The sequence below is a fragment of the Neophocaena asiaeorientalis genome, unplaced genomic scaffold (genome assembly GCF_003031525.2).
Source record: "Neophocaena asiaeorientalis asiaeorientalis breed wild unplaced genomic scaffold, Neophocaena_asiaeorientalis_V1.1 scaffold216, whole genome shotgun sequence".
Lineage (NCBI taxonomy): Eukaryota > Metazoa > Chordata > Mammalia > Artiodactyla > Phocoenidae > Neophocaena > Neophocaena asiaeorientalis.
In genome coordinates, this window is record NW_020175825.1 from 68,825 (window position 1) to 80,882 (window position 12,058).

At 37.4% G+C, this 12,058-nt stretch overlaps 1 protein-coding gene across 1 annotated transcript in view; it reads right to left on the bottom strand.

Moving 5' to 3' along the window:
* LOC112391316 (iron-sulfur protein NUBPL-like) overlaps positions 1-12,058 on the bottom strand; it is a 180,055-nt gene that overhangs the window by 68,062 nt on the left and 99,935 nt on the right. The window lies entirely within an intron of this gene.

The following is a 12,058-nucleotide window of genomic DNA, read 5'->3' on the forward strand; positions in this document are numbered from 1 at the left end:
TTATGAGGCCAAGATAGTTCTCATACAACACCTGAAAAAGACATTACAGGAAAAACAACTTAGAAACCAATATTCTTCATAAATATTGATCTAAAACTCCTTAATAAAATACTGGCAAATTGAATCCAGCAACATATTAAAAGTAAGTATACTATTATTTATTGTAATTAAAATATCATGACCAAGGAGAATTTATCTCAGGAATGCAAGTTTGGTCTAAGATCAGAAAATAAATCAATGTATTATAAATTACCACATTAATAGAATAAATGAGAAAAACCACATGATCATTTCAATAAATGAAAAAAAGAAGTATTTGAAGAAGTTCAACACCCATTCAAGATAAAAGCTCCTCAGCAAACAAAGAAACAGAAAGGAATTTCCTCAACCTGATAGAGGGCATCAATAAAAACCTACAGCTATCATCTTTCTTTTTTTTTCTTTTTTGAATTTCATTTATTTTTTTATACAGCAGTTCTTATTACTCATCCATTTTATACACATCAGTGTATACATGTCAATCCCAATCTCCCAATTCATCCCACCACCATCCCCACCCCCTGCCGCATTCCCCCCTTGCTGTCCATATGCTTGTTCTCTACATCTGTCTCCCACTTTCTGCTCTGCAAACCGGTTCATCTATACCATTTTTTTAGGTTCCACATATGTGCGTTAATATACGATATTTGTTTTTCTCTTTCTGACTTACTTCACTCTGTATGACAGTCTCTAGATCCATCCACATCGCTACAAATGACCCAATTTCGTTCCTTTTTATGGCTAAGTAATATTCCATTGTATATATGTACCACATCTTCTTTATCCGTTCGTCTGTCAATGGGCATTTAGGTTGCTCCCATGACCTGGCTATTGTAAACAGTGCTGCAATGAACACTGGGATGCATGTGTCTTTTTGAATTATGGTTTTCTCTGGGTATATGTCCAGTACTGGGAACGCTAGGCTCATATGGTAATTCTATTTTTAGGTTTTTAAGGAACCTCCATACTGTTCTCCATAGTGGCTGTATCAATTTACATTCCCACCAACAGTGCAAAAGGGTTCCATTTTCTCCACACCCTCTCCAGCATTTGTTGCTTGTAAATTTTCTAATGATGCCCATTCTAACTGGTGTAAGGTGATACCTCATTGCAGTTTTGATTTGCATTTCTCTAACAGTTAGTGATGTTGAGCAGCTTTTCATGTGCTTCTTAGTCATCTATATGTCCTCTTTGGAGAAATGTCTATTTAGGTCTTCTGCCCATTTTTGGATTGGGTTGTTTGTTTTTTTAACATTCAGCTGCATGAGCTGTTTATATATTTAGGAGACTAATCCTTTGTCCACTGATTCATTTGCAAATATTTTCTCCCATTTTGAGGGTTGTCTTTTCGTCTTCTTAATGCTTTCCATTGCTGTGCAAAAGGTTTTAAGTTTCATTAGGTTCCATTTGTTTATTTTTGTTTTTATTTCCATTACTCTAGGAGGTGGATCAAAAAGATCTTGCTGTGATTTATGTCAAAGAGTGTTCTTCCTATGTTTTCCTCTAAGAGTTTTACACTGTCTGCTCTTCCATTTAGGTCTCTAATCCATTTTGAGTTTATTTCTCTCTATGGTGTTAGGGATTGTTCTATTTCATTCTTTTACATGTGGCTGCCCAGGACCACTTACTGAAGAGACTGTCTTTTCTCCATTGTATATCCTTCTCTCCTTTGTCATAGATTAGTTGACCATAGGTGCGTGGGTTTATCTCTGGGCTTTCTATCCTGCTCAACTGATCTATATTTCTGTTTTTGTGCCAGCACCATATTGTCTTGATTACTGTAGCTTTGTAGTACAGTCTGAAGTCTGGGAGTCTAATTCCTCCAGCTCCGTTTTTTTCCCTCAAGACTGCTTTGCCTATTTGGGGTCTTTTGTGTCTCCATACAAATTTTAAGATTTTTTGTTCTAGTTCCATAAAAAATAGCATTGGTAATTTGATAGGGATTGCATTGAATCTGTAGATTGCTTTGGGTAGTATACTCATTTTCACAATATTGATTCTTCCAATCCAAGAACATGGTATATCTCTCCATCTGTTGGAATCATCTTTAATTTCTCTCAACAGTGTCTTATAGTTTTCTGCATACAGATCTTTTGCTCCCTAGGTAGGTTTATTCCAAGGTATTTTATTCTTTTTGTTGCAACGGTAAATGGGAGTGTTTCCTTAATTTCTCTTTCAGAGTTTTCATCATTAGTGTATAGGAATGCAAGAGATTTCTGTGCATTAAGTTTGTATCCTGCTACTTCACCAAATTTATTGATTAGCTCTAGTAGTTTTCTGGTAGCATCTTTAGGATTCTCTATGTATAGAATCACGTCATCTGCAAACAGTGACAGTTTTACTTCTTCTTTTCCAATTTGTATTCCTTTTATTTCTTTTTCTTCTCTGATTGCTGTGGCTAGGACCTCCAAAACTATGTTGAATAGTAGTGGTGAAAGTGGACATCCTTGTCCTTTTCCTGATCTTAGAGGAAATGCTTTCAGTTTTTCCCCATTGAGAATGATGTTTGCTGTGGGTTTGTCACATGGACTTTATTATGCTGAGGTAGGTTCCGTCTCTGCCTATTTCCTGGAGTTTTTATCATAAATGGGTGTTGAATTTTGTCAAAAGCTTTTTCTGCATCTATTGAGATGATCATATAGTTTTATTCTTCAATTTGTTAATATGGTGTATCACATTGATTGATTTGCATATATTGAAGAATCCTTGCATCCCTGGGATAAATCCCACTGATCATGATCCTTTCAATGTGTTGTTGGATTCTGTTTGCTAGTATTTTGTTGAAGATTTTTGCATCTATATTCATCAGTGATATTGGTCTGTAATTTTCTTTTTTTCTGGTATCTTTGTCTGGTTTTGGTACCAGGGTGACGGTGGCCTCATAGAATGAGTTTGGGAGTGTTCTTTCCTCTGCAATTTTTTGGAAGAGTTTGAGAAGGATGGGTGGTAGCTCTTCTCTAAATGTTTGACAGAATTCACCTGTGAAACCATCTGGTCCTGGACTTTTGTTTGTTGGAAGATTTTTAATCACACTTTCCATTTCATTACTTGTGATTGGTCTGTTCATATTTTCTATTTCTTCCTGGTTCAGTCTTGGAAGGTTATACCTTTCTAAGAATTTGTCCATTTCTTCCAGGTTGTCCATTTTATTGGCATGGAGTTGCTTGTCGTAGTCTCTTAGGATGCTTTGTATTTCTGTGGTGTCCATTGTAACTTCTCCTTTTTCATTTCTAATTTTATTTATTTGAGTCCTCTCCCTCTTTTACTTGATGAATCTGTCTAATGGTTTATCAATTTTGTTTATTCTTTTAAAAGAACCAGCTTTTAGTTTTATTGATCTTTGCTATTATTTTCTTTGTTTCTATTTCATTTATTTCTGCTCTGATCTTTATGATTTCTTTCCTTCTGCTAACTTTTGGTTTAGTTTGGTCTTCTTTCTCTAGTTCCTTTAGGTGTAAGGTTAGATTGTTTATTTGAGATTTTTCTTCTTTCTTGAAGTAGGCTTGTATATCTATAAATTACCCTCTTCGAACTGCTTTTGCTGAATCCCATAGGTTTTGGATCATCGTGTTTTCATTGTCACTTGTCTCTAGGTATTTTTTTATTTCCTTTTTGATTTCTTCAGTGATCTCTTGGTTATTTAGTAAAGTATTGTTTAGCCTCCATGTGTTTGTGTTTTTTTCCCTGTAATTGAATTCTAATCTCTTAGCATTGTGGTCAGAAAAGATGCTTGATATGTTTTCAGTTTTCTTAAATTTACCAAGGCTTGATTTGTGACCCAAGATGTGATCTCTTCTGGAGAAGGTTCTGTATGCACTTGAGAAGAAAGTGTAATCTGCTGTTTTTGGATGGAATGTCCTATAAATATCAATTAAATCTGTCTGGTCTATTGTGTCATTTAACGCTTCTGTTTCCTTATTAATTTTCTGTTTGGATGATCCATCCATTGGTATAAGTGAGGTGTTAAACTCCCCCAGTATTACTGTGTTACTGTCAATTTCCTCTTTTACAGCTGTTAGCAGTTGCCTTATGTATTGAGGTGCTCCTCTGTTGGGTGCATATATATTTATAATAGTTTATCTTCTTCCTGGATTGATCCCTTGATCATTATGTAGTGTCCTTGTCTCTTGTAACATACTTTATTTTAAAGTCTATGTTATCTGATGTGAGTATTGCTACTCCAGGTATCTTTTGATTTCCATTTGCATGGAATATCTTTTTCTGTCCTCTCACTTTCAGTCTGTATGTGTCCTTAGGTCTGAAGTGGGTCTCTTGTAGACACCATATATATGGGTCTTTTTTTGTATCCATTCAGCAAACCTGTGTCTTTTGGTTGGAACATTTACTCCATTCATGTTTAAGGTAATTATTGATATGTATGTTCCTATTACCATTTTCTTAATTGTTTTGGGTTTGTTTTTGTAGGCCCTTCTCTTGTGTTTCCCACTTAGAGAAGTTCCTTTAGCATTTGTTGTAGAGCTGGTTTGGTGGTGCTGAATTCTCTTAGCTTTTGCTTGTCTGTAAAGCTTTTGATTTCTCCATTGTATCTGAATGAGATAATCTTGGTTGTAGGTTGTAGGTTGGTTGTAGAATAATCTTGGTTGTAAGTTCTTCCCTTTCATCACTTTAAGTATATCATATCACTCCCTTCTGGCTTGTAGAGTTTCTGCCGAGAAATCAGCTGTTAATCTTATGGGAGTTCCCTTGTATGTTATTTGTCATTTTTCCCTTGCTGCTTTCAATAATTTTTCTTTGTCTTTAATTTTTTTCCAATTTGGTTACTATGTGTCTCGGCATGTTTCTACTTGGGTATGTCCTGTATGGGACTCTGCACTTCCTGGACTTGGGTGGCTATTTCCTTTCCCATGTTAGGGAACTTTCGACTATAATCTCTTCAAATATTTTCTCGGGTCCTTTCTCTCTCTCTTCTCCTTCTGGGACCCCTATATTGTGAATGTTATTGCCTTTAATGTTGTCCCAGAGGTCTCTTAGGCTGTCTTCATTTCTTTTCATTCTTTTTTTTTTATTCTGTTCTGCAGCAGTGAATTCCACCATTCTGACTTCCAGGTCACTTATCCATTCTTTTGCCTCAGTTATTCTGCTATTGATTCCTTCTACTGTACCTCTCAATTCAGTTACTGTATTGTTCATCTCTGTTTGTTTGTTCTTTAATTCTTCTAGATCTTTGTTAAACATTTCTTGCATCTTCTCGATCTTTGCCTCCATTCTTTTCTGAGGTCCTGGATCATCTTCACTATCATTATTCTGAATCCTTTTTCTGGAAGGTCGCCTATCTCCACTTCATTTGGTTTTCTGGGATTTTTATCTTGTTCCTTCATCTGGTACATAGCCCTCTGCCTTTTCATCTTGTCTATCTTTCTGTGAATGTGGTTTTTGTTCCACAGGCTGCAGGTCTGTAGTTCTTCTTGCTTCTGCTGTCTGCTCCTGTGGATGAGGCTATCTAAGCGGCTTCTGCAAGCTTCCTGATGGGAGGGACTGGTGGTGGGTAGATCTGGCTGTTGTTCAGGTGGACAGAGCTCAGTAAAACTTTAATCCACTTGTCTGCTGATGGGTAGGGCTGGGTCCCCTCCCTGTTGGTTGTTTGGCCTGAGGCGGCCCCAACCCGGAGCCTACCCAGGCTCTTTGGTGGGGCTATTGGCAGACTCTGGGAGGGCTCACGCCAAGGAGTACTTCCCAGAACTTCTGCTGCCAGTGTCCTTGTCCTTACAGTGAGCCAGAGCCACCTCCCGCCTCTGCAGGTGACCCTCCAACACTAGCAGGTAGCTCTGGTTCAGTCTCTATGGGGTCACTGCTCCTTCCCCTGGGTCCTGGTGCCCACACTACTTTGTGTGTGCCCTCCAAGAGTGCAGTCTCTGTTTCCCCCAGTCCTGTCAAAGTCCTGCAATCAAATCCCACCAGCCTTCAAAGTCTGATTCTCTAGGAATTCCTCCTCCTGTTGCCGGACCCCCAGGTTCGGAAGCCTGACATGGGGCTCAGAACCTTCACTCCAGTTCTTGGACTTCTGTGGTATAAGTATTCTCCAGTTTGTGAGTCACCCACCAGCAGTTATGGGATTTGATTTTATTGTGATTACACCCCTCCTACCATCTCATTGTGTCTTCTCCTTTGTCTTTGGATGTGGGGGATCTTTTTGGGTGAGTTCCAGTGTTTTCCTGTTTATGATTGTTCAGCAGTTAGTTGTGATTCCAGTGTTCTCACAAGAAGAAGTGAGAGCACATCCTTCTACTCTGCCAACTTGAACCAATCGCTATCATCTTTCTTAATGAAGAAATATTTAATGTTAATGTCACTAGATGTGACATTTCCCTTTTATTGTACATCTTGGTAAAGATAATAAATATCATCAAATAAGAAAAAAAATCTGGATGAAGACTAGCATGTCTGCTTTCATCTTTTCTGTTCAACACTGTACTGATAGTACTAGCCAGTTCAATAAGAAGACAAGAAAATGAAATGAAAAGAATAGATTGGAAAGAAAGAAATGAAGCCGTTTTACTTGCAGACAATATAATCATGTGCATACAAGGTACCAAGAAAGCTACTAAATAACTACTTGAAAACAAATTTGGAAAAATTATGAATACAAGGTTAATATACAAAAATCAATAGTATATGTACTATGTGCTAACTGTAAACAATTTGAAATTAAACACCCCAAAAAAATTCCATTTACAATATCATCAAAGAACACTTAAGATAAATCTAACAAATGAATTACAAGACCTATATACTGAAAACTATATATTATTACTCCAAGAAATTAAAGAAAATCTAAATAAATGTAGAAACATACCATGCTCAGGGTTAGAAGACTCAATGTTGTCAGGATCTCGATTCACCCAAAACTGATCTATACTGATAGTTCGATACTATCCTAATGAAAATACCAACATGCTTTTCTACACAAATTAGTAAGTTGAATATAAAATTTATACAGAAATGTAAAAGAACCTAGAATAGTCAAAACAATCAAGAAAAAACAAAGTTGGAGGACTCTCACTTTCTGATATTAAGCCTTCTATACAGCTTCAATCATCAAGAGAGTATGGTTCTACTCTAAGGATTAAACTATTCATGGAACACAACACAGTGTCCAGAGATAGACCCATACACATATGCTTAATTGATTTTTGTCTAATGTATCAAGTCAATTCAATAGGGAAAGGGAAATCTTTTAAACAAAGTGCTAGAACAATTAAACTATTATAATGTGTGTTTTCCAACACCGCCAAGCAATTAAGTCAATTCTGACACTATCTACCTGGAGATAGCATCAGATCCCATATGTTAAGGGCTTAGTCCCACAAGACTTCACCCAATTCAGATGCCAATCACAAGTCCAGGCTATTACACGTGCTTCTGGGCTGACTGGCTATAAATGTGAGGTTCACATGACCCCCTCCTCAGGTTCAACTGAAAGCATACCTCATTGTATCACACTTCACAGATATTGCATCTTTTACAAATTGAAGGTTTGTGGCAACCCTGCATCAAGCAAGTCTATCAGGACCATTTTTCCAAGTAAGCATTTACTCACTGTGTCTCTGTGTAATCCTTGCAATATTTCAAACTTTTTCATTATTATCATATTTGTTATTGTGATCTGTGATCACTGATCTTTCGTGTTACGATTGCAAAAAGATTATGACTTGCTGAAGGCTCAGATGATGGTTAACACTTTTTAGCAAGAAAGTATATTTTAATTAAGGTATGTACGTTTTTTCTTTTTAGACATAATGCTATTGCACACTTTATAGACTACAGTATAATGGAAACGTAACTCTCATGTGCACTGGGAAACAAAAAAGTTTAAGCAACTGCTTTATTGTGATATTCCCTTCACTGCGGTGGTCTGGAACCAAACCCACAATATCTGAGGTTGCCTGTATTTTACTAGAGCAGCTCACAGAACTCAGAAAAATGTTTACTTACATTTACCAGTTTATTATAAAGGGTATTATAAAGGATACAAATGAACAGCCAGATGAAGAGGTAAATACAAGGTTCAGAAGGGCCCTGAGCACAGGAGCTTCTGTCCCCATGGAACTAGAGTACACAACCCACCCAGCATGTGGATGTGTTTTACAACCCAGAAGCTCATCGAATCTTGTTGTTCAAAAATTTTCATAGAGTTTAATCTGCAGCCCACCTCCCTTCCCGTTCCCAGAGGTCAGTAGGAGAGGCTGAAAGTTCTAACCCTCTAAATACTTGGCCTTGCTGGTGACCAGTCCCATCCTGAGGCTATCTAGGGGTCCTACCCCAAGTCACCTCACTAGCATGAACTAGCAGGTGTGCTCAAAACGAGGCTCCTTATGAATGACAAAGGACAATCCTATCACTCAGGAAATTCCAAGGGTTTTAGGAGCTTTGTGTCAGGACCCAAGGACAAAGAATAAATATATTTCCTATTATGACACAACTATGAAAAAATATAAACCTTGATCATTATCTCACTTCATACAAAAAAGTTAATTCCAGATATACAAGCCAGACCTATAAATCTTAAAGGTAAAAATATACACGAGAATATCAACCTTGGGGTAGACAGGCAAAGATTTCTTAGAGAGGGCAGAAAAAGTACTAAGCATTAAGAAAAAAAAAAATTGGAGGAGGGGGATAAATTGAGTTTCACGAAAATTTAAAACTTCAGCTCATCACAAAGCAAGCCACAGACTGGGAGAAATATTCCCAATACATGTACTTGACAATGGACTCATAACCAGAATATATTAAAACTCTTGCAACTCAATTACAAGAAGAAAAATGAGCCAAAAAAAAAAAAAAAAAGAGTGAAAGACTTGAACATACACTTCATGAAAGAAGATATAGCAATATCTAACATGCACATGAAAAGGGGCTTAAAATCACTGACCATAAGGGAAGCACAAATTAAAACCATCAGAAGATATCATTTCATACCCACCAGTGAACAGAATGACCACACCAAACAATGACAAAGATGTGAAACAACTGGAACTCTTATGGACACTTGTACAAGTATTTATAGCAGCATTATTCATAATGGCCCAAAACTGGAGACTACCTAAATGTCTATCAACAGAAGAACAGCTAAAACAATATTAGGTTATATTCATGCAAAGGAATACTACTCAGCAATAAAAAGGACTCAGCTACTGATACATGCAACAAGGATGACTTCAAAAGCATTAGACTAAGAAAGAGAAACCAGATACAAAAGGCTCTATACTATAAGGTTCCCTTTATATGAAGTATAAGAACATGTAAAACTCATTTATGTAAAACTCATTTATGGTGACAGAAATCACAACAATCATGGCCTATGGGTGTGGGACTGACTACAAGAGAGTCCAAGGAAACTTTCTAGGGGCATGGAAATGTCCTCTATCTTGATTGGGGTATGGTTACACAGTCATATATGTTTATCAAAAATCACTGAACTCCACATATAAGATTTGTGAATCCTATTATATGTATAAGTTTAACTCAATAAATTAAAAGAAAGAGGGAAAAAAACTTTTAAAAAGATTCCAGTTCAAGATGGCAGACCTACCACAAGTATTTATCATCTCCCCACAAGATAGTAACTGGGAAGGGACAGGAGAAGAGCTTCTGGAACATTGGTATTCTATTTATCTTGTCCTGAATGCTGAGTATAAAGGTGTTTTCACTTTGGGATAATCCATCTATCTGGACACTTATGATCTGTACCTTCTTCTACATACTACATACGTGTTATATTCAATTTTTTTAATCAGCCAATGAACCAGGTACCCTCCACAATCCACTGCTATATAGAGCATCTATCCAGCTACTATATTTTCACAAAGGATGTTAAATTTACCAAATGCTGGTCTGCTTTATATAGCAAAACAAAACTAAAACAAAACACTCCTTAATTAATAGCTCAGATGATTAGCACTGGTCACGGTATGATCCAAAAATATCAGCTTTCAGCTCCTATTAAAATGTGCAGATGACAGAAGCAACTTTACAAAAGACTGTATGGCACACATGCAGGCCAATATCCTAATATCCTAGAGGATACTCTAGGTATCCTCTAAGTATCCCAATAAAATATGTAATGGATTCATTTTCTCGCCCCTGATATTCATTCTGATATTTTGTAGTATGTTTGCTAAAAATGTATCTTCAGCATTTGTCAGAATAAACTGTAACTTTTATATGATTTATGTGCCAGCAAGTCAAATTGCCACATCTCCAATAGGTCCTCTGCCAAACTACCAAATTCCCTAAATATATATATATATATATATATATATATATATGCACCAGCAGGCGGACTCTCAACCACTGCGCCACCAGGGAAGCCCTCTAAATATTTTTTAAGCTGAGCATTTAATAAATGTTAAAAGAATAATGAATTAAATCAGATGATTGAAGTGCTGAGAGCCTGGCTAAACTCAGAAATCAAAAATGTATGATGCCAGCAATTAACACAAGTATTCTACATTCTCCAACAGTATTCAGCAGTAGATACAAAAGGCTGGGTTATGGTGGGACACTGAGAATACAGAATTGGCATCCTGCCTCCTCTCCCCTTCCCCAACACCCCACAAAATAAAAAAATAATATACTTCTGGTTCCTTCAGACTTTTGATCTTCTCACCTCTGGTCTCAAAAAGTTTTCTTTGTTTATAAAAGCAGGTACTAAATCTAAGTGTGAGCTTCAGGTGCAGTCTTTCTGCAGCCTAATTATTCGAACTGTCAGGTTTAATCTCATTCTGTGGGAAACTCCCTTTGCCCCTCTCCTGAGGGCAGTTACACACTTGCTCTCTCTCTTCCAGGCTCAGGGGCTCATTTGCAGATGCTTTTGTCACCTGTTGGAATCTGAGATTTAAAAGGATCCCTGAGATTTAAAAAGGACAGAAAAGAGAGAACTTGCTCACCCCTTGCTGGGCACGGGCTATGGGGATTCTACATCTCTGAGCTAGGAACGCCAACCCTTGGCCTGGACTTCTGTGTCTCTTCTCACTGACTTGGATCTCTAAGTGTCTGATCACTGTGGAAAGCGGAAGTACTTCCATCTTCTTGTGGCCATCCATAAAGACTTAGGAGGAATTCTGAATCATTTCCTGTTGAGAATTCTAACACTAACATAGGAGGCGGGAAATATTGTCAATGAGAAAATGTTGCCTGCCATATCAGTAAACAAGGATGTTGCAGCCATCAAGCCATCACATTACCGCCTCCCTGAGAGTTAGCCCTGAGGGAACTCAGGATAGAAACAGAATGCCCCCCATCTAGCAGTCAGCTGCTGCAGCCATCCCTGATGGTGCACCCTGAGGAAACTCAGAATGAGAAAGCACAGGATACTGGCCCCAGATAACTGAGGGCCCCAGATATCAAAGGAACGATTTCAATGAGCCCAAACTCTTATATCCTCCCATACATAGACAAGTGCTAAATTCCTTAACTTGAGATATGTGGTTTTCTTAAATTGACAGTAATCTTTTGATGTTCTGACTACCTGTTTTTCCTGCAAAAACTCTTATATATCCTGGCCCTTCCCTTACCTCTTCGAAGCAGTCCCTTAGAGTTACCTGAGAGACTGCATCCTGGGATGAAGTCCTCAGTTTTGTTCGCCAAATAAAACATAATTCTCAACTTACAGGTTGCACAATTTTTTCAGTTGACAATATTAAAATCAAAATTCTCCTTCTGGTGTTTCCAAATTTCCATTGACTCTAACTTTAATTATAAACTGAATAAATACTGTTTTAGAATTTCCTTAAAGAAAAAAAAAATCCTGGCTTAATCCACAGAAATAAAGGTCAAGATCACAAAGGAACTGGAGTGGATGGGGTCAGGAGTATAACTGAAATAACCAACTATGGGATCTGAGTGTGAAAGAGGAAGAAATGCAGCCAAGAGACTTAAATGTGCTGAGAAGATAGGAGGATTCTGGGACCAAAGATCAAAGAGCACATTTATCAGAACTCAAGCAGCAGAAAAAAGACAAGAAGTTACAATGAAAAAAGAAGAGTTTCAGAGTTCA